The 26125-nt window shown below is 42.1% G+C and overlaps 1 protein-coding gene across 3 annotated transcripts in view; it reads right to left on the bottom strand.

Annotated features, from left to right (window-relative positions):
• ADK (adenosine kinase) overlaps window positions 1–26125 on the bottom strand; it is a 564182-nt gene that overhangs the window by 138739 nt on the left and 399318 nt on the right. The window lies entirely within an intron of this gene.

The following is a 26125-nucleotide window of genomic DNA, read 5'->3' as shown; positions in this document are numbered from 1 at the left end:
GCAGTATAATATTTAAACAATGAAAAAGATGTCATCCAACATAATTGATAATATTTTATAATATAAAATATGAAGCCATTTATATGTTAATAAAGCCAATAACAATAAAAGGAAACTGAAATAAATAACTACATAAATTAGGGTTGCCAACCCTCCAGGATTGCCCTGGAGTCTCCAGGAATTAAAGATTAATCTTTAATTAAAGAGTATGTCATGTAATGAAACCTCCAGGAATACGTCCAACCAAAACTGGCAACCTAAGTGCGGTCTCCCAAAGAAAAAGCTAATTTAGAATAAGGAGTGCAGATCAGGGTTTAGGAAAGTAATAAGAGTGAAGATCAGACCAGGCCTTTACTTCACTTGATTCCCTTCTGAGGAAACCAACTCTGCTGGAATGTATATGAGGCTCGTTCAAATTCACACATTGAAGCTAAAAGAAAATCTTCATTACCTGACATTAGTAGTCCCTATCACTTTCTTTAAGGTTTCCAGACAGCAGAAGAACAGGCCACATATACCTTTTAGTCTTGAACTGTAATACACCCTTGTTACTTTGCAATACATACTAACTCACAGAGACCTTCCTACCAAAACTACAAAGAGAAGGATTCTGGGTGGACTCCTCCTGAAGGTCGAAACAACAGACTGGACTTCTACATAGAGTGCTTCTGCCGACGTGCCCGAGCTGAAATTGTGGAAAAAGCAGCATCACTTGTCCCATAACCTCAGCCGTGCAGAACACAATGTGATCCACAGCCTCATGCTAAAATAAATTGGTTAGTCTCTAAGGTGCCACAAGTACTCCTTTTCTTTTTGGGAAATAACTATGACATCGTAATCAAAAAGGCTGACAAAGGAGGTGCTGTCGTCATCATGAATAGGTTGGAATATGAACAAGAGGCTGCTAGGCAGCTCTCCAACACCACTTTCTACAAGCCATTACCCTCTGATCCCACTGAGGGTTACCAAAAGAAACTACAGCATTTGCTCAAGAAACTCCCTAAAAAAGCACAAGAACAAATCCCGCACAGACACACCCCTGGAATCCCGACCTGGGGTATTCTATCTGCTACCCAAGATCCATAAACCTGGAAATCCTGGATGCCCCATCATCTCAGGCATTGGCACCCTGACAGCAGGATTGTCTGGCTATGTAGACTCCCTCCTCAGGCCCTACGCTACCAGCACTCCCAGCTATCTTCGAGACACCACTGACTTTCTGAGGAAACTACAATCCATCGGTGATCTTCCTGAAAACACCATTCTGGCCACTATGGATGTAGAAGCCCTCTACACCAAAATTCTGTACAAAGATGGACTACAAGCTGTCAGGAACAGTATCCCCGATAATGTCACGCCAAACCTGGTGGCTGAACTTTGTGACTTTGTCCTCACGCATAACTATTTCACATTTGGGGACAATGTCTACCTTCAAATCAGTGGCATAGCTATGGGTACCCGCATGGCCCCACAGTATGCCAACATTTTTACAGCTGACTTAGAACAACGCTTCCTCAGCTCTCGTCCCCTAACGCCCCTACTCTACTTGCGCTACATTGATGACATCTTCATCATCTGGACCCATGGAAAAGAAGCCCTTGAGGAATTCCACCATGATTTCAACAATTTCCATCCCATCATCAACCTCAGCCTGGACCAGTCCACACAAGAGATCCACTTCCTGGACACTATGGTGCTAATAAGCGATGGTCACATAACCAGCATCCTCAACCGGAAACCTACTGACCGCTATTCCTACCTACATGCCTCCAGCTTTCATCCAGACCACACCACACAATCCATTGTCTACAGCCAAGCTCTACGATATAACTGCATTTGCTCCAACCCCTCAGACAGAGACAAACACCTACAAGATCTCTATCAAGCATTCTTACAACTACAATACCCACCTGCTGGAGTGAAGAAACAGATTGACAGAGCCAGAAGAGTACCCAGAAGTCACTTACTACAGGATAGGCCCAACAAAGAAAACAACAGAACACCACTAGCCATCACCTTCAGCCCCCAACTAAAACCTCTCCAACGCGTCATCAAGGATCTACAACCTATCTTGAAGGACGACCCATCACTCTCACAGATCTTGGGAGACAGGCCAGTCCTTGCTTACAGACAGCCCCCCAACCTGAAGCAAATACTTACCAGCAACCACACATCACACAACAGAACCACTAACCCAGGAACCTATCCTTGCAACAAAGTCCGCTGCCAACTGTGTCCACATATCTATTCAGGGGACACCATCATAGGGCCTAATCACATCAGCCACACTATCAGAGGCTCGTTCACCTGCACATCTACCAATGTGATATATGCCATCATGTGCCAGCAATGCCCCTCTGCCATGTACATTGGTCAAACTGGACAGTCTCTACGTAAAAGAATAAATGGACACAAATCAGATGTCAAGAATTATAACATTCAAAAACCAGTCGGAGAACACTTCAATCTCTTTAGTCACTCGATTACAGACCTAAAAGTGGCAATTCTTCAACAAAAAAACTTCGAAAACAGACTCCAACGAGAGACTGCTGAATTGGAATTAATTTGCAAACTGGATACAATTAACTTAAGCTTGAATAAAGACTGGGAGTGGATGGGTCATTACACAACGTAAAACTATTTCCCCATGTTTATTTTCCCACCCCCCACTGTTCCTCAGACATTCTTGTCAACTGCTGGAAATGGCCCACCTACAAAAGGTTCCGCCCCCCCACCCTCCTGCTGGTAATAGCTCACCTTAAGTGATCACTCTCGTTACAGTGTGTATGGTAACACCCATTGTTTCATATTCTCTGTGTATATAAATCTCCCCACTGTATTTTCCACTGAACGCATCTGATGAAGTGAGCTGTAGCTCACGAAAGCTTATGCTCAAATAAATTTGTTAGTCTCTAAGGTGCCACAAGTACTCCTTTTCTAGTTACTATTCAGTATCCCTGTTTTGGTATTTTATATTTATATAGATCAAGGATCGGCATCCTTTGGCATGTGGCCCATCAGGGAAAGCTGATGGCGGGCCTTTACCAGCAGCATCCACAGGTTTGGCCTATCGCAGCTCCCACTGCCCGTGGTTCGCCGTCCCAGGCCAACAGGGGCTGCGGGAAGCAGCAGCCAGCACATCCCTCAGCTCATGCTGCTTCCTGAAGCCCCCCATTGGCCTGGAACAGCGAACAGTGGCCAGTGGGAGCTGCGATCGGCCAAACCTGCAGATGCTGCAGGTAAACAAACTGTCCCGGCCCGCCAGCGGATTTCCCTGACGGACTGCATGCCAAAGGCTGCCGATCCCTGATGCAGATGCTACACATTGGTGGGGAATATTAGTTAATGTAACTACTGCAAGCTCTGTAGATTGTACATACTTTATAATAGTAATAATTTTTTCAAGAGCTTCTCCCTCTCCGAACTCAAATGATGAAAACATGACAAATATAAAATAAGTGTCAAAAATGAAATACTGAATAAACAGAGTTGAACTAGAAACAATCCAGTATCTCATTTAATTAAATTTCAGTTTACTTTCTTTCCCCCTCTTTATTTTATCCTCTCACATCCTTAAGTGCATATGGCGTTCACCAGTTTTCCACCATTTATTTTGGTCTTGGGCTAGTCTGTTCAGGCTTCTGAATGTCATGTTGATGAATTTAGCTCTCTCTATTGTTCTAAGTAATATTTCTCTAGGTTGTCCTCTTTCTATTCTTTCCAGGTGGTGCCCACGTTATCACTTGCTGTGGAAGTTATGTTATTGGCATATTTGAAGTGTGTCCTAAATATGTCCATCATTTTCTTCTTGCATATTTGATGCTTCAGTATGGTTTGCTCTCCTTTGAATTTCTGATGTTGCAAGAAACTGTCTTCAATGCACTCAGAAGATCTTTCACAGGCATTTGCTTTGGAATGAGTTAATCTTCTCATCAATTTCTGTTGTAGATTTCTATGACTCCGCTCCAGACATGACACCAGTATTCAAAATTCATAGTTGCGTGTCAGGGCCAATCATGCTACTTTTCCAAATCTTCTCAAGCTTATGAAAGTTGTTTGCTGCTTTTGATATTCATTGCTTGACATCTAGCATGGTGTCACTATCATTGTATTTCTGATTCCATAGATAGGTAAAATGACTTACTTCTTCTAGTAGGTTGACGTCAAAATGGGAATCATGATTGAAAAGATGTGATGGCTGCCATTTTGAGCTCAACATTCTGAATCTTTGTGACTAAAATCTAACATGCAATGTTGCACTGCGCATATACCAATCATCATTTCAAAACCAATTGCAACTTAGTAGAATCAATAATTAAAAGCAGGCAAAATGATTGAGTCTTCATTAAGGAGCAATCACTTACCAAGTCTGGTTATGCAAATAAATAAAATTGGTTTTATTCCTACAAGTGAAAAAATCCAAGACCTCAAATTCACCCATGTGAAATGGCAGACTTTGTCCCTGCTCAACATTACTGATCTCAGTTTGTACACCCAATGTGTTGTGATGATTGATAGTAGTCCATCTTTTATACATTGTTTCAACCAAAAAAGGGAACTTTTTTTTTTTTTAAACTGGTGACACACTGACTTTACCATGGTAAACTGTAACATTCTTCAGTTCCATAAAGTTTAATATCACAGTAGGATACCAAGTTAAACATACTCTAAGATGCTTCACTTATTAAAAATAATACCTTTATAATTGCTTAATTATAGTAGTTTTGCATTTCCATAACCTTAAAGAGTTCACTAAATATTCTCAAATTTGATTAAACATACTGAATTAAAGGCAGCAATCACATGTGCTGCAAAATAACAAGCAACTTGCAAGTAGGGTTTTGTAAGTAAAGCGCCATTTCAGTCTTATCTATAGCAACACTACTGCAACACTCTAAAAACAATGATGAAAGGGTTCTATTTTCCAGTTCTCATCACCATATTATTCTGTCTTCACATTAGAATACATCTGTATTTTTATTCAAAGTAATTCAGCTAAAGATCATCTTGGAAGTTCTACTCATTGACAAATTTTAGTCTAACAAGGAGTTTACAGATTAAAGATCATTTCGAAAACATTGTCTAAATATTTCCCATTGCTCCACACTTTCCAGTTTAGCAAATATACGATCACTGCCAAAATCTGGACTGGATCCTGCCAAGAGATGAGCGCCCCATTAAAGGCAACAGGAGTTGAGGACCCTTTAAATCTCCTTGAGGTGCTCAGCACCTTTCAGTATTGAACCATATAAGCAACAAACCTGCCTCCTTTCTATTTTTGTATCCCAAAGAATTAAAACAAACATGATATAACATCTTGTCTCCATAGCAATCTCTTCCATCTTTTAGTGTTTCATTTAATGAGCAGTTAGAATTATTATCCTGGTCAAATAATTAGGCTTCTTACCAATTTCAGATTGAAAACTTGATCTGAACTAAAATCCATCTGATTGTAATTAAGGTACAGAATAGTATCCCCTTGGGATCTAAGTCATGCCTAAGTCCAACTTTTTCCCCTCTTCTTTTGAAATGCAACATAAGGGTATTTGAGATGTACAAAGTATAATTTGCATTTCAGACCTTGCACAGTAAAGGCCATGAACTCACCAAAGTTGAAAGATTGACTTTTGGGTTTCTTTAAAATAAACTCCTCAATTTAATTTCACTCCACTCTTCAAAAGGTTTCTTTCCCTCATATTTTTCTTAAAATGAAAATTTGGTCTTAAAACATTTAGGGATTACAGCTGTATTATAGATGAGAGAGCTTTTTTTTTTAATACTCTGCCAACCATAATTTTTCTTTGTAGAAGTAATTTTCGGCTGTTTGTTCCAGGCAATAGTGCCGAAAAAGAATGTAGGGGGAAATTTGACTGGTCTTTAACCAGAGAGCTGGGTTTAAGTAAGCCAACCAGTTTGCATTCCAAGAACTGAAATGGACTTTGGCCATGTTTTTACTGAGGCTCCCATTTCAGCCATCATTGTCCAGCTATCAGCGCAGTTGCACCAATGCAACTAGTGGACACACTAAAAAAATTGTAAGTTTTGATTTGCACCACTGTAGCTTACTATAGTTTTAAATAGGAGTAAGCTCCACCAGTTCAAATAACAGTTTTCCTTGTCTATGCTAGATGTTTGCACCAGTGTTGCTACAAGAATGCCTGGCCACAATAGCTGTAATCAGGACAAATCACCACTGTAGACAAAACCTTTGAAATTCCATATGCAAATTTCTCTCTTATGCTTAAAACAAGCGTCTTGCAGCATTTTCAAATTGGTAGGCTACAACCAACATCTAGTCATAACGTAAGGTCAACAAAAGTATATTTGTCGGTCCAAGGAGTGAACATTTAGTAATAAAAATATAAGATTAGTTTTTTGGAAAGCGGACACATAACAGGACAAAGTAACATCAAATTATCCTTCTGATTCTCATACCCTCGATCACTGCCAACTTCCTAAGTGGCTGGAAGTTATATTTCCTAGTTACACATTAACCAGTGTTAAAAAACTTGATTATTGCCTTAAACCTCTCGTTATTGTATAGGACACATGGAAACCACTTCAGCTCTATTCTCAAGCTGCAAACGAACACATTTTGAACTCGCAACAGAAATGTTTTGAGTGGAGGAAGAATATAAAACAGCTAATCAGGAGAACTCTCTTAGCAGAACACTCTCATCTTGATGTTTATGGATGAAACTGCCATTTAGTATTAATGGGAGTTATAACGAGAGGTCACCTACTAGCAGCTATTATTTGAGTGCATTATCTATGCATATTCCAACTTGCAGGATTGGCACCTCCTGGTATTGAGCAGTGGAATCTTCTAGAGAGCAGTGTCTGTTGAGGCCATTTGCCCCTCCCTTCCATTCCACTTGTGGATGATTCCCAGAATATGAAGCGGGCAGTGGCCCCAGCCACTGTTCAGTGTCTTCTCTAATTTTGGAATTCTTTACCTGAGACATCAGAGAAGTGGGGAAAGTGGGCAGGGGCTGCGAACACACAGAGGCAACACTCTCAAAGAACAATTATTACTGGCAAATAACTCTTTTTTCTTCCAGTGGCCTCTACACATTCCCTCTTGTGGGAGATTAACAAGCAGCACATCTCCATAGGAAGGTGGGCTGAGGAGTTCTAGATGAACAAGAACTGCAGAACTGCCAAAATGAGCATCAGCTCTGAATGGCAGGTCAAGAGAGGATTAGAGGGTGGCCACAATTTTGCTCTCCCTGATCACACCTAAGTAAGGGACACATTTTTGCTTCAAGTAACAACTTGACAAATTCCATGAAAAGATTAAGCCCCCAAAGGATGCTGCCTTCAGATTAACTCAATATCTTTTAATATATATCCAGGTGAATGAAAACCTGGTGAATCATACCAAGGGTGTACAAGAGACTTGGAGAATACAGACAAGTTTAGTGGCCTGTAAGAGACAGAAACAGAGATGACTTGAGACTGGAAATGGAGAAGAGGATACCAATGAAATCCTACTTCAGTTTATAGAGGAATAGCCATTTGGCCTGTATTTCACTAAGGCTTGGTTTACACAGTTTTGGTACCAAGGTAACTATGTTACTTAGGGGGGTGATTTTTTTTTTACTTATACTGGCAGTGGACTGCTTCAAGCAAGTGGTGCATTTGGAAACAGTGTCAAAACCTTGGCAGCAAATTCAGATGGTTATTGGACGTTCAATGCTATAAATTATGGGCATCAAGTGGTTCACCAGGTCCATGGTGCTGGATACTAGACACTGCACTCTGTTGATCTGTATGGATCAAGGGATTTCTATGGTGTCTGACTGTCAGCACCAAATTAAGTCGACCCGTAAGGCTCTGAGGACTTTGGCACAAAGCTGACAGTACCAGAACCTTGGTGCTGAATTAGGCTGACCTGGAGGAATCCAGAAACCTCAGAGCCAGCACAGGGCCCTAGCACTGGGGTACAACAGATAAGACCAAAGACATGGATGCCACCAGATACAAAGCCAGTTAGCTTAGTTGATGTCTAAAGTTGATGCTGGAGGTACACATTGCCAGACTGAGTCAACTGGACCTGAGAGGCCTCCTCCATCAGTAGAGCTGTGTGAGGTGGCCCTCCTGCTCCTTTCCATCTTTCATATTCAGGTGTCCTTTTCGTAGACATCAGAATGACTGGACGCATTTAGTAATTTTCTGCACAAGTAATTTCTTTTGTGAGGTCATCTCTCCTGTTTTTATCATATGAAGACCCAGAGAGTTTCTTCTGACTCACACTAAACCTATGCAGCACCAGCAATAGCAGATGTGAGTGAAACAAATTAAGGGTGTCAAAAGTGTCCACATTACAGGACTGGAGACGGTTGAAGCATCTCCTGGAGCCAGGAATACTCCACCTGTGGTGAAGGTATTTCTCTATAAGGTGTTCCACCCAAAGGCACTGATCCTGCAATCACATGTGCATATGAGACACTTTATTCACATGCATAGTTCCACTGAACTCAGTAAGATAACACAAGAGTGAAATTACTCACATGCATGAGTGTTTGCATGATCAGGGCCAAGATTTTCTAAAGCCAACAAGTATTTCTTTAAACCCAAAGCTGAAATCTGTGACTTAGTATTCATTTAGACAAACCCAGACTCAGAAGACAACAAGCAACTATGTATTGTTGGATTTATGATTCTTGAATACCACACAGACAATGTTTGTATGAGAACAAAAAATACAACTCAAGAAAAAAAGAGAAAGTTAGTTACCTGTAACTGAGGTTCTTCAAAATGTGTGGTCCCTATCTTTCAGAGTAGCAGCTGTGTTAGTCTGTATCCACAAAAAGAAAAGGAGTACTTGGGGGCACCTTAGAGACTAACAAATTTATTTAAGCATAAGCTTTCGTGAGCTACAGCTCACTTGTTATACGCATGTGCCATACATCCGGAGCTGGATATTTTGTAAGTAGTAGTGCCTGTTAGTTCATGCATGCACCCTTGCTTCACTGTGTTATACCAATAAAATAAAAACCAGCAGGGAATAAGGCAAAATGCTACATTTATTGTGAATCCAGAAAGAATCATAGTAAGCAGTTAGTTATAGCTATAACATTCCATTCAATTTCATATTTATTCATACATTCATTCATACACACACACACACATACACAGGTTCTGCAAGGTTATCATCATAATTACTAGCCTTAGAGTTGCTCGTGCCAAGCCAATGGCCAGGTGGCCTGGACACGAGGAGGGAGCTGGGCCTTGTCAGATGCTCATCTGATGCTCCTGGAAGTTGGTTTGCAGAATCAGACCCCAAAGTTCTCACTTTCTAGAGTCCATTTTTATAGGACTGTATTCCTATGCCAGTCTATGGGAATTGCTTCATCATGCTGTTGCTGAATCAATCAGCAGATGGCACATTCCTGATGGCTCCCTGCTGCCAGATGTTATCTTGTTCTTTGATTCTCCCATTCTTGAGGCTGTTGGGTGGATTCCAGTCTGCCCTCCGGGGGTCCTCTGGTTGTTTCCACTTGACTCTATCTTCAGCCAATTGACACTGGATTCTTAGGCTGGCACCTCCCTGATCATTCATTTATTATCCACACCAAGCATTCATCCACATACATCCTCTATCTCTATTTTAATCACAATTGTTAACAAAGCGAGACGAATACAACAAAAGGGCGGGGAGTCTCTGTGTGCTGTTTCTGTTGTTACAAAGTATCACTTTGGTCTCTCTCTGTGTGAGTAGTTGTTGTTACAAAGTATTGCTTTGAGAACAGACTCTGTTTTAGGATGTACTAACATAATTAGCAGCTTGCAAGTTTCACAAAGAGAGGGAGAGAAACAGTAAAAATAAAAGACCAAAAAACCAAGAGACCTCTTAATTAGTAATACCCTGGAATTTAAACTATGGGAAATCAAACTCATTTGTGATTTTAATACAGAACTTCTTTAATATGATCCAACATAACAGCCATTTCATCCGAGGTGCTGATGGGTAGGGCGGACCAAGTGTGCCTTCAGTTCCTTCTCCACCACAAACTAAGAAATCCGCAGCAGAGGGGAAGGAGCGCAGGATTGGAATACAGATAGGGACCTCACATCTCAAAGAACCTCCAGTTACAGGTAAGTAACCTCTTCTCTTTGAGTGATGGTCCCTATTGTATTCCACTGAGGGTGAAAGGAAGATGATGGAATCATGGAACAGAGAACATCCACACTGAACGAGGCATACATTGCAGAATCTTGCACCAAGGCATAATGGGAAAAGAAGGTATGTACTGAACTCCATGTGGCCAACCTATTGCCTGCAAGTGGTACGTTGTGAGGTGCTGCTGTAGTCAATGCTTACACTCTTATGAAGTGGGCTCTTACCCCAAGTGGTGGAGACAATCCCGATAACTGATAAGAGTGTAATGCACCCCGAAACCCACTTAGAATGGAGATCGCTTGCCCTTTAATCCTGGTCCATTACAGTGATAAAAAGTCTAGGGCAGTGGTTCTCAACCAGAGGTCTGTAGCCCCTTGGGGGGCCGCAAACAGGTTTCAGGGGATCCATCAAGTAGGGCCAGTGTTACAGTAGCTGGGGCCCAGGGCAGAAAGCTGAAGCCCTCCTGCATGGGACTGAAGTCCAGGGCTCTGAGCCCCGCCACCCAGGGTGGACGCTGAAGCCTGAGCAACATAATTTCATGGGGGTCTCTGTGGCATGGGGCCCCAGGCAACTGCCCTGTTTGCTACCCACTAACATTAGCCCTTGATTTTATATGCAGAAAAACAGCTATTGTGGGCTGTGGATTTTTTATAGCACCTTGTGGGAGTCTCAGAAAGAAAAAGGTTGAGAACCCCTGGTCTAGGGGACTTTCTGAATGATCTTGTCTTCCGCAGATAGAAGGCCAAGGCCTGGCGGACATCAAGGGAGTGAAGGTGCTGTTCCTCCACTGAGGAGTGAGGTTTTTGAAAAAAAAGCAAGTAAGTATATGGATTGGTTGAGATGAAAGCGGGATAAATCCTTTGACATAAACTTGGGATGCAAGCACAGGGGAAAAAATGTCTTTACGGAACATGGTAAAGGGGGGATTCTGCCATCATGGCCCCCAGTTCACCAACCCTTCTTTCAGAAGTAATAGCTACCAAGAAGGCCTACCTGGAGCTACCTGGAGAGGAGAGACAGTAAGCAGGAGGCCAGAGGTTCAAAGGGCGATTTCGTCAATGCCATGAGGACAAGGATGAGGTTCCATTGGGGAACAATGGGTTGAACGGGAGGAAAAGCCTGTAGGAAGCCCTTCCAAAACCTGGTAGTCGAGGGGTGAGTAAAGACAGAGTGCCCTTCCACAAGGGGGTGGAAAGCACTGATAGCTGCTATGTGCACCTTGATGGACTTGAGAGCGAGGCCTGATGCCTTCAGGGAGAGGAGATAGTCCAAAAGAAGAGGGATGTCCACCGCTTCAGGAGCAAGACACTTTTGTTGGGATCATGAGGAGAAATGCTTCCACTTGGCCCTATAGGACTGCCTTGTGGACTCTTTTGTGCTGCTCGAGAGGATATCTTGTACTGCTCATGAACATTCCCATTCTAGTGAAAATGCCTCTGGGTTCTGGGTTCATCTTCACAACCATTAGCATCTCCTACGCTTAGTCTTCGCAGAAGTGATATTTCGGAGAGCATCTAGAGAGCCACAACCCCCTCATGCTGTAAACCTGACCTACCCCCTTCGGGGAGTATCTAGCACTCTTTTTACAAGCTTGAAGTGCTATAACAATGGACAAATGGGTCCTGGATGTCATTCAACATGGCTATATGATTGAGTTCACAACATTACCTCATCCACGTCCCCCACCCTGGCCCCGCCTCAGGGACCACTCTCACAACAGCATTCTCACCCTAAAAGTAGACTCCCTATTGCAAAGGGGAGTGTCATAACCATACAGATAAGGGTAGCCTAGAATTCCTCCTTACCTGTAAGGGGTTAAGAAGCTCAAATAACCTGTTTGGCACCTGACCAAAAGGACCAATGGGGAACGAAGATACTTTCAAATCTTGGCGGAGGGAAGGCTTTGTTTTGTGTGTTCTCTTGGGAAGCAGAGAAGCATCAGCTCAGAAAACTCCTTCTCCTATAAACCATCCTAAAAGTCTCTCATATTACAAAAATTTTAAGTAAAAGCCAGGCAAGGCGAGATAGATTATCTTTTGTTTTGCTTGTGAATTTTTCCTCCGCTGGAGGGAGGTTTATTCTTGTTTTTTGTAACTTTGAAACTAAGCCTAGAGGAAGTTCTGCTGTGTTTTTCAATCTTTTGTTACCCTGTAAAGTTATTTTCCATCCTGATTTTACAGAGGTGGTTTTTACCTTTTTTAAAATAAAATCCTTCTTTTAAGAACCTGACTGATTTCTCTATTGTCCTAAGACCTAGGGGTTTGGGTCTGTGATCACTTTGTAACCAATTGGTTAGGATATTATTCTCAAGCCTCCCCAGAAAAAGGGGTGTAAGGGCTTGGGGGGACATTTTTGGGGAATAGGAACTCCAAGTGGTCCTGTCCCTGATTCTTTGTTAAATCACTTAGTGGTGGCAGCATACCCTCCAAGGGCAAAGAATTTGTGCCTTGGGGAAGTTTTAACCTAAGCTGGTAGAAAAAGCTTAGGGGGTCTTTCATGGGGGTCCCCACAGCTGTACCCTAGAGTTCAGAGTGGGGAGGGAACCCTGAGAGGGAGTGATAGGTCTATCAGGGTGCAGGGTTCTGTTCCACCTATTTCCTAGTTGCCAAGAAGGGCAGGTGGAGACTGATCTTAGACCTCCGCTGTCTCAACTGCTTCATATGCAAGCCAAAGTTTCATTAGAAAGAGGCATGTGATTTCCAGCTCTCCATATGCAGGACACATACTTCCACGTGGATATCCGTCATACCCACAGACATTTCCTGATATTCATGATGGGCCTTTGTCACCTCCAATACAGGGTTTTATCGTTTGTACTCACCACTGCTTTATTGGTCTTCACCAAAGTTTTGTTGGTAGTGGAAGCCCACCTCCTGCGTCAAGAGGTCCTTATGTTCCCTTCTCTTGACAATTGGCTGCTAGCAGTGCAATAAAAAGGGGAGGCTCATGCCTCAACCTCTATGCTTCTCACGCTCTTCTCCTCCATGGGAGTGAGTGTAAACTTTGAAAAATTGACTTTGGATCCCACATGTTCCCTAGAATTTATTGGTGGCTGCATTGACGTGATCTTGACACGCTTCTACCTACAGGAGGACAGTTCCAGGCCCTATAAGAGCTCATTTCCAAGGTGATTTCCAGTTCTTCTGTTCTGGTCAGGACTTACCTTTCTCTTCTTGGCCACATGACAGCTTGCACATAAATTACTGCCTTAAATCTTCTACGCTTTCGCCTCCTACAACTGTGGCTCAAAAGAACATATTCTCCCATGCACCACAGCACGGACTTCTTACTGATGGTTCCCCACGAGGTTCTCTCCTCCTTCCCGTGGTGGACGGGGACTGCACTGGGACACCATTCCTTCCATCCTCCCCAAGCATGACGATCATCACAGATGCGACGATCATCAGATGGAGTGGTAAGCACATGACTCAAGGGATTTGGACTGCTCAGGAATCCCAGATGCACATCAATATCATAAAAAGAAAAGGAGTACTTGTGGCACCTTAGAGACTAACCAGTTTATTTGAGCATGAGCTTTCGTGAGCTACAGCTCACTTCATCAGATACATACCGTGGAAACTGCAGCAGACTTTATATATACACAGAGAATATGAAACAATACCATGTAACTCTGGGTGGTGTGGACAGCATGTTGCGCATTTCTCCCATCCATTTATTCCTATCATGTTCTCATCATGTCAGGCAAAACCACTGTTTACTACAGCAACAAACAAGGGGCACAAGGTCACCTGCGGTTTGTGCAGAGGCAGTTCGTCTTTGGGATTGGTACATTGGCCACATGATCCTGTTGATGGCAGCATATCTTCCTGGGATTCAAAACGTAATTGCAAGTCCCTCAGCAGGAAATTCGTGACCAACCACAAATGGGAGCTCCGCGACACCATGGTCTCCAACATTTTCAACCACTGCAGGATTCCTACCTCAGACGTCTTTGCCTCCCATGCCAACAGCAAATGCACCAGTACTGCTCGGCACTCTTTCTCAAGGCAATGCACAAGTCATCCGCTTGTCAGATCAGATAAATTATGCCATGCCTCCCCTACTGCTCCTGCTGCATGTCCTACACGAGATCAGACAGAAGAGAGCAGTTTTCTGATCACCCCGTTCTGGCCTTGCCAGTTCTGGTTTCCCCTTCGTCTCCACATGTCAGCGTGTTCCCCCACTTCCAGCTTTCCTGGAACTCCTGATGCAACACAGCGGCAGGATCCAGCATCCTGATCCACAGACTTCACCTCAGAGCTTGGTTTTTGGATAGGCATTTTGGATGGGGCCATTGGGTCTTCTGCATTTGCAAGGAGGCCCATAGGACCATTGGTGGAAGAATTGGGGAGCTTTAAAATGTTGCACCAGTGGTGGGCAGTAAAACTTGCACTTGAGTGCTGGTATGTAGATACCCAGTGATTGCAGAGTGGCTCTGAAGTCCTTGAGGAAGTGAAGGGAATCATTAGTCTTCTGATAGAAGAGATGAGACTCATTAAAAGGGAGGTCCTATATGGTGTTCTGGACTTCCTTTGAGAAACCTGATGAATGCAGCCACAACTCCCTCCTCACGACAATCTTGTAGCCACAGTGTGCAGACAAGTGTTTGCTGCGTGCATCGCAGACTGGAGTAGTTGTCTTTGCAACTAGTTTTCCCTCCTGTAGGATAGCCTGGAAGTGGGCTTGATCATGCTGGAGAAATCTGTCAGAGAAGTCTGCCAACTTGCCATAGGTAAGGCAGTTATATGTAGTGAATAGAGCCAAGTGACTGGAGATGAGAAATTGAAGGCTGGCAGAGAAGACGACCGTGTGACCCAGAAGATCCAGTTGCTTGCCCTCTTTGTTTGCCAGGAGGGAGTGCGAGTGTTGTTGATGGGCCTGCTCCATTGCTGCCTGTATGATGAGGGAATTGGGTGGGGAATGAGAGAACAGAAACTTGGACCCTTTTGCAGGTACATAGTACTTCTTCTATGCCCCCTTGAGGGTGGGTGTGCAAGTGGCTGGAGTGTGCCAGACATTCTGGACCAGTTGAAGAATGGCACCATTGATTGGTAGAGCCACTCTTGCTGGTAAGATTTCAAGCAGCTGGTGCTGTTTCTCCTGTACTTCCTCCAGTGGAATGCAGAGGACATCAGCCACCCAACATAATTCTTGGAACTGATAGTAGTCATCTGGGGGCAAGGAGGGAGTCGAAGACACTGCAGCATCTGCAGACAATGAAAGGAACTGCTCTGGTTCTTGTGGTACTGTTAGAGTCAGACTACGCGGTCGAAGAGGAGAGATGCGGGACTCCTCTCAAGTGGCGTGTGAAGGTTTCAAAAGGCAGATACTGCGGTTATGACCCCCAGTACAGTCAACCAGGCAGATCTGGTGGTTGCTGTAGAGTGTCCCAAGAAGCAGGGTGCCAATGGCTCCATTGCTTAGGAAAGGGAGAGTATTGCCATTGAGTCGGTGTGACCTTAGGTTAGTCGTATTGGTGGTATGGGAGGACCGGACCCTGGGCTCCATCTGAGTCCTCCGATGCTGAAAAATCAGAGCCCAGTTCGAATGGCAGTGACATTGGAACTGTGGGATCTGTAGGTAAACCGGCAGTAACTTGACCTGAGGGAAGCAACTCTAATGTAGGAAAGCATACCCACCTAGGAGGTGACAGCACTTGAAGATGTGGAGATCTCACCTCCTCCAAGGCAAAGAGGTCATGAGGCTTGGGGGCCAACTTGAGTCTCCCCAGTATCAGTGGTAGGCACTCCACAGTTGGAACAAGAGCTGGAACAGAGGACTGCCTCAGAACCAAAGGTTCCCTTGACTTCAGTAGCACTGACCTGAAGAAATACACGGCTTGGTGGACAGAACAGGCAGAGCCGACGGTCTGTGCGATTTCTTATTGTGCTTTTGAGCACTGGAACATGCTGCTTCTCCATGGCTGGAACTAGGGGATGGAACAGTATCCTTCTTGGGTCTGGAGGAAGACTTACTGCCATGCTGATGTGCACACTTCCTTGTCTCACAAATAGATTCCAGCATGGGGTCCATAACACTGGTACCTGTGGAACCTGACTGGAACTCTGCATCAGGAGGTGCACTCCTTGATTGCTCAGGCCAATGTACAGGGGGTTTCCCAGCCTGGATCCAACTGCAGCCTCATGGCAACCTCCACGAGGTGCTTCTTGAGGCGGAGAGCCCGGCCTTCCTAGGTACACCTTGGGAAGGAGAGGCAGATACTGCACCTGAATGCAATGTGGGCTTCCCCCAAGCAGTAACAGCAGCACTGCTGCTCATCACTGACTGAGAACAAGCAAGGGCAGGAAGTGCAGATCTTGAACCCCAGCATCTTCGGCATAATCTAGTACCCTGGCGTGGGTGCTGAGAGGGTGCAGGGAGTGGGAGATTGGCAAAACAGCATCCCAAAGTCCTTAAAACTACTACTCACAGTATAACTACTACAAAAATAACAAAGATACCATTCGAAGAATAAAAGTCTTTTTTCTGTGTTTTAGAAAGTATGTCACAAGAGAACAGTAGAAGCTCCAACTCGGACCATGCAGCAGTGAGAAGGAACTGAGGGTGCAGTCAGTCCGCTCTGCCCTTTATCACCTCAGATGAAACCGTGAGGTGGAGAAAGGGCACATGAGCAGACCAACAGACACTACTACTTTCAAAATCCCTAACTCCAGATGCTTGGCGCACGTGTATAACCCTCAGTGGAATATAATAGGAACCATCATTCGAAGCAGAACTAAAACAGTTTACATAAAAATAATTCATAGCCATCTGAGCCAATGGATTTTGATTCATGATGGTCTGGACTGATTTTCAAACAGCATTTGATAACAATATAGAAAAATTGTAAGGGAGAATCAAAATATTTAACTGTCAGAAACAAATATAAAGCTGCCTGCTGCCTTTTAAAACAGGTTATATTCTGCCAACACAGAAAGGAATAAATTCTTTAATCCAAATTTATTTTATGGGAAACATTTACAGCAATATGCAATTTCAATTACACCACCCTCATCCATCAAAAGGATGGAAGTTTTCTGTATATATAGACAATTGGACATTGCTGTAATGAAAATCCTGATATAAGTCCTGATTCAGCAAAGCATTTAAGAACTTGCTTAACTTGGGGCTGGTCTACACTAAAGTTAGGCCGGATTAACTATATTGCTCAGGCCCTATGCCCTTTGCAAAGTAGTTAAATCAACCTAAATCCCAGTGTAGAAACCACTAGGTTGACGGAAGAAGTGGATTTACTACAGTGATGGAAGAACCCCTTCTGTTGCTGCGGTCAATGTCTACACTACAGCAGCACTGTCCCTGTGCCCCTGTAGCATTTCTAGTGTAAACACAGCCTAAGCATGTGACTAGTCCCACTGAAATCTTAAAGTTTAGCACATGCTTAAGTCCTCTGCTGAACTGGAGTCATAACTCACTAGGTCAGATCTTTCGCTCAGGTTAAATCTCCTTTGAACTCCAATACCACAAAGGGGACTTAAAGCTACCTTAATCAGATAGATGAACAGTCCCTTATCATAGTGTAGCCTTGCACCATCCATTCCTCCCCCTGTAAACCTAGTGAGCATATCAGGGGCATGCATAATGGAGTAAAGCTGGTAAACAATGCAATCTGGCAATCCTAGGCCTGCAGAATGATCCCTCAGGGACTCATTCTAGCTAGGATACATTAGAACAAGCCCCTATGAGTATATCTTCTCCCATGGAGAAGGTAGAAAGGTGGCTGAAGAAAATAGAAAGGTGGAAGGTAGAAAGATGGCCCTGCCTGGAGCATTCTCCCATGGAAGGCTGTGGCAGAACAGGCACATCTGCCTCAATTTCCCTCCTTTAGAGATCCCAGTAACTCTCCTGGAAGATTTCTTAACTCACTAATACCTTCCTTGGGGCTGGTTTATTACTGAAAGATGGTTTAAATAAGCCATAACAAAGGTCCCAAATATAGTTCATTTCTCATACCCATTATACATAGTCTTTAAAATTCTACATCTTCCCATCCATCAACGTACTACATACAGCATCTTCCACCACTCATGGCCTCCTCTTTGGTCTTGGCCTGGCCTTTTATCAGGACAACCACCCCAACCCTTTTAGTTGGAGTGCTCTTACCAGTGGGAGGCCCCACAACCTCTCTCCTGGGAGTCTGTCCTCACAAGGGGAGCATCTCTCACTCCCTCGGGCTCTCTCATTGTTCTCCTGGCTCCCGTTCTCCCCTCTGCTGGTCCACTGCTTTCAGCCCTCGCTGGCTTAGAAATCAGCAGGCAACTCCCTCTGCTGTTCTCTGGCCTTCAGCTCTCTGGCTTAGGGAGGTCATCCAGCAAACCCCACCTTCTGATCTCCTGCCTCCCCCCTTCCGCCAGGAACTACCACTGCTACCTTCAGAGACCACCTGGTCTCTCATCTGCCAATCTCTCTCCCGCAGGGAGCTGTTGCTGACTCTACCACTGTCCTGATCAATCCCTCCCATCTAGGGCCCAGCTTCTGTCTTTCCAGCCCAACTGGAGTCAGCTGATGAGTCATAAGTGCACTAGCCTCTTCCTGCTTAAAGGGCCAGTGCCACCTTGCGGCTGGGGCAAAGAAACACCTTTGCTTCCCATCATTTGAGCTGCATGGAGTATGAGCTTGATGCAGCCCAGAATCCACCCACTGCGCATCATAGCTCTAAAACATTCTTCCTTTGAGTTAAAACTTCCATTGGTAGCTCTGAGGCAGGAGGTGAATTTTCTTATAACATTAATGTAAAATACCTTTACTTGTATCTGAGTTATGTGTATGGATGTAGGGGGAGAGAAAGAGGGATAGAGAGAACCATTTGAAAAATCTCATCTTTAAATCTTGAAATGTCTGGGTACAGTACTACTCAGGACATACAGTATTGCCAAAGAAATGGGTTTAATAAACCAGGTAACTTTTTCCTCAATTATGACCATTTAAATTAATAATCTAAAAATACATTAATGTAACTTTTACAGCTTAATTATACAGGTATCCGATAGTAGATAACCAAATGACTTAGGTATTAAAATACTGCTGTTGTAAAAAAAACCCCTAAAATATAAAACTTAAACAAAACAACACTAAAAAAGTGTCAACTTTTTTAATGAAGGTGTTTTTTTAAAATATCTTGTACTTCACCTAGAAGGAGAAAATAATCTACACAGAACATCCACTACATACATACAAAATGGTTGCAGTACATGAAAGCTGTTCAAACTCTATAGCCCTTTTCCTCAGGAACACTAAGTACCTACACAGTGCTCATTGTACTTTTAAATTACATTTTATCTTCTAGTGATCAGCAAATGGCTATTTAATGAAATATAAACCACTGGTTTCCACTAGTTCCTACTGGAAACAGTTGTTTTAAATCAGAAAGTAAAGATGGCAAAAACGCAACAATTTCTCTGAGTAATAGTTTTGGCTCACTGCAGTTTGCATTGTTTATTTTTATGAAAGTATCACTTTATAACTGGAAAATGACTAAGCTGTAAGCTATTGTTTTATCATTCTGAGTGGCCAGTGTTTCTGTTTTTGATAAAAGCCAAGTTTCAAACAGTTTTCAGTAAGGAAAAAGCTTAACTATCAGTAAATATGCTTATATTAACCCTGACATTTTCTTCTAAAATGGGGCCAACATGTCAAAAGGAGAGGATTGCTTTCAGACTTGAACAGCTTTTTTCTGCTGAAGCAAACTCTGATTGCTGCCATATTAGTATCTATCAGATTGCAACAGTAGCATAAAAACTCATACAAATATTGACATTAGATGATTAATAGAATTGTTTTGTGCACATTATAGCAACGTTTTAATTCCTTAAACAATTTAGAAATGCATTTCAGTTAAAATTACTGTAAAGGTTAAGATATGCATTCTTCAGGAATTTCTATCAGCCAAACCTAGGACAAAACAGCAACATGATTTTACATATGAAATCTGTTAAATTATTGTATCTGAGCACATTCACTTACAGAACAAAGAGACAGATCGACAGAGAAGCAATAGAGGGATAAGGGAAAAAACTGATGAAGGGAAGTTCCTATCATTTTTTCCCCTCTTCATTCTCCCCAGACAAAGGGCTTCAGTATCACAATGGTCCTCATTTTGGCAAGGAGGGCTAGTTCCTTAAGTCTGTCTCTGAGTTAGCTACAGAAGGTCTCCACCATCTCCAAGGGGCTGAATGAACAGATTTACCAGGTGCAGGAACTGGGATCCCTGTGTTGTTCTGGCTCCAGAAACTGGATCTTGTAATGATTCCAAGATATTTTTCCCTCTAGTCTCCACATGTTCAACATTTATATGGTCATCAATAAGCTGATTTCAGATTTTTGTATATTCCCTGACTGAATAAACCTCTGCTGCTCAGAGCAATAGAAAGCAGGTTATTATGCCATATGAGGGGTATATGTGTACAAGAACTAAGCATACATTAACTACTGATGAAATAAACGGGAGCAAAAGTCATATACAATAAATTGTAAGGTCTAAAATACCATGTGCCATCTGCATGGGAATTTGCCCACTTTCAGCAGACATGATTCCAGTGGGACAGAGAGCATATAATTCACAGGAGTCCCCGGACAGTGCCCTCTTGATATACTTTGTTTATCTTGTGTAACAAAGGCTAGCAGGTAAGTTATTGAAGAGCAGAGTGTTTCATAGAGACGCCCGTCCAATATACAATATGAACACATCTATTCACAAATGAAGTAGATCAGAGAAGAAGGCATGCCATGGAAGTGTTGAAGCCCACAGTGAGATTGCCCAGTTTTTTACCCGTCAGTATAGTTTTATGGTAGCAAGTTTGCTGTGCAAGAGTTAAGAGTCTAGCATTGTTTTCATTATAAACCAAGTTACAAATTTATTTGGGATGAATTTAGCATACAAAAGGTCAGGCAAACAGTATAGTAAAAAATAAACATATTTCCTTTAAAGTGTGGTTCTACTCTGAAATATAACCATAAAAATGGCAGTGTGGGTTCCATGTTTAGTTTCTCTCAATGATTTCATATCAAAAGTGCTCACTTTACAAGTAAAATCTTTTTCTGTCACCTTGTGCATTCAGACTTGGCAAAGGGACTACTTGCAAAGTAAGATACTTACTCATTGTGAGTAAAGGTGGCAGAACTCAGCACTATATATTGAACCTACTACATCCTGTATTAAAAGAGTAAGCGAGCACTTTCTCCACATGTTGATTCCCCTTTATAATAACTGCTGCCTCTTACATTTACACTCACGTCTGAGTTTGAGCCTTATGCCTTAATCCACATAGAGAACAAAGATCCACATATTTCCATGGGTGACCTATAGTAGGTTCATTTAATTACTAATATGCTTCAAAAGATCTTTCTTTGAAGTAACTTTCATTCATATGATTGAGGAGCTGTTCCAATATTAGAAGTTCTGGTTGGCCATTTAATGTAAAACAAAGTCCCCTCTGAAACCTGATAACTAATATCCACCCATTGACCACTTTCTGACAATTCAGTATCTTTCTGATCTTTCATTGACTCAACAAAGTCAGTTTCGCAGAAAAAATATCAGTGGCCAATATCTAAATATTGTAAACATGAGAATTATTATTTGCTGTAGCATCAACAATATGCTATGTGTTCCACAAACAAAAAATTAGGAATGGTCCTTGACCCAAAGGTTTATACTCTATATCCTGGGTTCCTGCAGTTAACAACTGTCTCAATGAATTCAGTGAGCTGGCAGTTCTAGAGTTTCATGCAAAAGATTAAAATACGTTTCTTCAGCAAATATGGTCTTTACACTGAAAAGAGTAGCTTTGACATGCTTTTTATTGAAATACTGTAGATTTTTCATTCAAAATATATTTTGTGGTTACAAAAATGCATTTTGCCTGCATCAGTCATTTCAACATTGTGCTTTTCCTAATATTTTTCAATATGCAGAGAATTTATGAAAAAGCGTTGTTAGGGCATAAGATGGAGTAAGAACTCATGAGTGTTATTTTCTGCCAAATCTTGATCAAATCATTTAACCTTTTGGTGACTCCGTTTACTCAACTGAAAAATTGATATAATAATATTGTGAAGTCCTTTGCAAAATTGTTGTGAGGTTTAATTAATTAATGCTAGTAAAGGCTTTTGAGATGCTATGCTGAAAGGTATTACAGAATGCAGAGTATTATCAATAAAATATAAGCTTCAAATCAAACGAGATAAAAGGCAATCTGCTTTTCCTTCCTCACTCCTATACCCCAAAACACTGTGCTTTACTTTTTGTATAGAATATATTGCATTTTTTATTCCTGCCTTGGGATAAAAATCTAGAATCTGGATAGCAATGTGAAACCAGTCTTCTCTTAATCTTTGAAACAATTTTTGTGGGTTAAAAAGAGAGAGAACGAGAAGTTGCCTCTTGCCCCCTCCCTCTGTCACTTGAAAAAAGAATCTTTACTCAATTTAGGGAAGCTCAGTGCACACCTATAAAAAAAGTGGGACATAAATCATTGAGACTAAAATCAGGACCATACACTCTATGTTTCCTATTGTAGGAATATTTAAATGTGCAGTTAAGGATATCAACCACTATGACTAGGAACATTAGGCTGGATTTTCAACTTTAATTTCCTCTATTTTGAGCTTAATCCTAGAGTAATTGTTCTGGCAACTGGTGTTTTGTTGAGTCAGGAATACATGATAAGAGAGTTTGTGTGGGTTAAACTGGATCCTTGATGTTAGTGCAACATTTTTTTTGGTGGTTTGTAACATCAATGTAATTTAGCATCTCATTAAGTATGTAAATATCAACCATATATTGAATTCATCGAAGTTTGGGGTGAAGAGATTATTTACAGAACAGTATTAACTGTGTATTGACAAAAATCAATATTATCATGAATCTATAAAGAAAAATTTCTAATTCTTTGGAGGTTTTAAAATATCTAATATTTATAATCTATAAGGAAACATTTAAAACAAACCTACTTCCTTGTTTATTCAAACAGCCGTGGAGAAGAAAAGAAGGAATGTGAATAATTTTAAATTATTTAGATTTAGAATGGCACAATGGTTCTTTTTATAGATATAGATTAAATACTAAAGATTGGGAAAAAATGGCTGGCCCATACATTACTACATTACTAGACAAAATCACTCTTGGCTGTCTGTGTATCAAAAGAGCTTGTAAAAACTTGGATAATTTTACATGATTTTAAAGGGTCTTGGAGAGCTATTCAAAACTACAATATTATTCTTGCTTACACAACATTTGTTTGTCCTTGACATTTTGATGGCTTGAAAAGCTGAAAAATTCTTTAGCACTGGACAAGTGACTATGTAGGTATTTAAACATTTCTTGGGAAATGGAAGGGTTGGTGGAAGAAGAAGGAACTGATCTGAAACTATCCTCCTATTTATCAAAGAGACATCCTTTCTATGCAGAGCATATTAATTGGGCACTTTCAGTGTTGGGATTCCCTGATGCTTCAGAAGAGTGCTGAGAAATGACACCAGCTCTAGGCAAAAACAATTGATCCATACGAACAAATAAAAGAATGAATCAAATACCATAGAAAAATAAATCAACTTCATGTGAGCACCATGCCCTCTTTTTCATGTGAATTTCCATGTATACGAAATGGTCACTGTGTAAAACAGTGTTATATCTGGATTCAGTTTATAAAACGTACAGAGGGTACTAAAATACCATGTATAGTTTCCAAGTGAGGTAGACACTGAAAAATTTTAGCTAAAAAAACAACACACCTTTGAGATCTTGATGTTGTAAGCATGTAGCAGCATGGGGATTAAATATTAATCAAAGTCAATTACCATCATCTTTAGAACACATTTCAAGAGCCCTGAAGAAAGAGCATATTATTTCACTGATAATGATCACATAATCAAAAGGACTGCACTCTGATAATGGAGCATAGTAGGTGTTAAAAAAATGAATAGGTAACAAAAAAATTACTGAAGCTTACTGTACTGTACAAAAGCAAGCCATATTCTATTCTAAGTGAATTCGTGCCTAACTAAAGCAAACTCACAAAGGACAAAATAGTAGCCTATATATAGCCACAGACATATACTACATATTATGACAAAGTTCCTGCTCTTGGTGGGTCTTGTGCTTATTGGCAGATTTGCTCGCCTTGGAGCTTCACGGCAGCCCTCAGCTTGGCCCTTTTTCTGAATTCACAGTCCAGGTCAACTCCTCCTGTGTCTGACCAGGAGTTCGGAGGATTTGGGGGAAACCCGGGCCTGCCCTCTACTCCGGGTTCCAGCCCAGGGCCCTTTGGAATGCAGCTGTCTAGAGTGCCTCCTGGAACAGCTGTGCGACAGCTACAACTCCCTGGGCTACTTCCCCATGGCATCCTCCCAACACCTTCTTTATCCTTACCATAGGACCTTCCTCCTGGTGTCTGATAATGCTTGTACACCTCAATCCTCCAACAGTCCACATTCTCACTCTCAGCTCCTAGTGCCTCTTGCTCCCAGCTCCTCACACGCACACCACAAACTGAAGTGAGCTCCTCTTTAAAACCCAGGTGCCCTGATTAGCCTGACTTAATTGAGTCTAGCAGCTTCTTGATTGGCTGCAGGTGTTCTAATCAGCATGTCTTAATTGTCTCCAGAAGGTTCCTAATGGTTCTGGAACCTTCCCTGTTACCTTACCCAGGGAAAAGGGACCTACTTAGCCTGGGGCTCATATATCTCCCTTCTATTACTCTCCTGTAGCCATCTGGCCCGACCCTGTCACAATATTTTAAAATGTTATTTTGTAAACAAAAAAAACCAAACAAACCCAGTGCTAGATTCTAGTATTATACTAGTGAAAATCCAGAATAGCTCCACTGGAGCTCTTCTGAACTGACGTCAATTGGGGTAGCTGAGAACATAATCTGGTCGACAGTCTGTATTTTATAACAGTTTTGGAGGAGGACACCATCCAAAACATACTTTGTACAGCTGTAAGTAAAGAACAGTTCATACATTTACTAATCACAGTTTCTGTGTGTCAACCTCTAGAGCTGATGCTCAGTTTGGCTGAGCTGTCACACCGTAAGAATTAAACTGCTAGCTAATCACCAAGCACAGGATCCAAGTGCACAGATACTCCTAGAAGAAAGAATGGTTGCTTACTTTACAGTAAGTGAGGTTCTTCAAGATTGTCTATGTGGATATATATGGATCTCACTTTTGTTGCACATGATCCCCATGTGAAGGAGATCAGAATCTTTAAACAAGTAGTGTTCTCCGGGCCTGCACATGTACCCACATTTCCTCATGCTACCCCTCCTGAGGGCAGAGCGACTCCAACTGCCATTCAGTACCTTTGCCACCCAGAATCAGGGAAAGAGGGTGAAGTCATGGGATCAACAGGGATGGAAGATGCCAAAGAACTACAATCTCCCCTGAAAGAATGCAAGGTGAAGTCTGACATGCAGTGTTACAAAGGTTCAGAAGGCCATATTACCAAGTAACTGGAGACAGACTTTTACCAAAGTTAATGGATGAGGCTGAAGATCCACTATGAAGTGTTGAATAGTATAAAATCTTTCCCGGGGAAGACAGAACCCCGAATCAAGAATTGCTCCTCTGAACTCTGACCATTGTGTAGGAGTAAGAACAGTTTTGCTGTGGCTGTCCCTGAGACCCTGTGAGGTAAAGAATGGAAGAACTAAGCCTTGGTCACTTGATGAGCTGACCTTCCCTGTATCAGCCAATCGTGGAGGTAAAGGTAAACATAAGACGTATCTCCTTAGATGAGCAGCTATAAAAAAAAACATTTTGTGAATACCCTGGTGGTACTGCAGAGACCAAAAGGGAGCACTCCTGTTACCACAAAATATAGATAATTCCTATCAGCTGGATGGATAGACACACAAGTAACTGTCCTGTAAGCCAAGAGTTCTGAACCTAAGGAAAGTATAATGAAAGCGAATGTTACCATGTGGAATATGAAGTTATTGATAAACCTGTTGAGATGCCTGAGGTCCAGGATAGGTCACA

The sequence above is a fragment of the Eretmochelys imbricata genome, chromosome 7 (assembly GCF_965152235.1).
Source record: "Eretmochelys imbricata isolate rEreImb1 chromosome 7, rEreImb1.hap1, whole genome shotgun sequence".
In the NCBI taxonomy this organism is placed as follows: Eukaryota; Metazoa; Chordata; order Testudines; family Cheloniidae; genus Eretmochelys; species Eretmochelys imbricata.
This window is presented reverse-complemented; position numbering and strand designations above follow the sequence as displayed.